Genomic DNA, 990 nt, shown 5'->3' with positions numbered 1-990 from the left:
AACGCTGCACATTCTAGTAGGGGAAGACACACACTAAACAAAACTACAATAAATATATAATACATCAGCTGGTGGTACGTATATAAGGGTTGCCAGACTTAGCGAACAAGAATACAAGGCACCCAGTTAAATTTCAGTTTCAGATAAACCCAGAATAATTTTTTAGTGTAAGTATTCCCATGCAGTATTTGGCCTGACTTAGTTTTAGTGTGAGTATGGCCCATACAATATGTGGGACATACTGATACTGAAAAATTACTTGTTGTTTATCTGGAATTCAAATTGAACTGGATAGCCCATATTTCCTCTGGCAACCCTGACATGGGTTAGTGAGACTGTGGTTTACTGTGGTTTGTACAAAGCGGGTCTGGCATTACTCAAGAATGTGTTACAAGTGTGGTGTGTATGACACGTGACTGGTTCTTACAGAGGTATTTAGCGATGGCTGAAGTTAGCTGTGTTAGTGCGAGAGTTGAGGAGATACATATATATATATAGTGTGTGTGTGTGTCCTATATATAGTGTGTGTGTGTCTATATACATATCTCATCTCCAGCGTTTGGTGTTGGAGGAGAGGATTGTGATACAGGTGGGTTGTATGAGAACGTAGTACAGGAGGGATCCGTGTATATACCTCCATGTGCTGTGTGTGGTTTACTAAGGAAGTTATATGTGGGGTGTGTGATATTTTTGCTGTATCAGAGTGTACATGGGTGTATGAGTTACTGTCTCATAAAACACCCCTAACAAGAAATCTGTATACACTCTTACGTACAACGAGTGTCAGCCAGGTCCAGGCAGGGTGACAAGAACTTTACCACGCAGACTTTATATCTGGTAAGCACTCTACCCCCATTCATCCCGCACTTCTCTGCACTACCACACACACACACACACACAGACACACACACACACACACACACACACTCACACACCCACACCCACACAGGAACATAGAGCAAAATATTCTGAATGGTCAGGGGCAGTCAT

The sequence above is a fragment of the Mesoplodon densirostris genome, chromosome 14 (genome assembly GCF_025265405.1).
Source record: "Mesoplodon densirostris isolate mMesDen1 chromosome 14, mMesDen1 primary haplotype, whole genome shotgun sequence".
In the NCBI taxonomy this organism is placed as follows: Eukaryota; Metazoa; Chordata; class Mammalia; order Artiodactyla; family Ziphiidae; genus Mesoplodon; species Mesoplodon densirostris.
The sequence above is the reverse complement of the archived record's forward strand: the minus strand, read 5'-3'. Positions refer to the sequence as shown.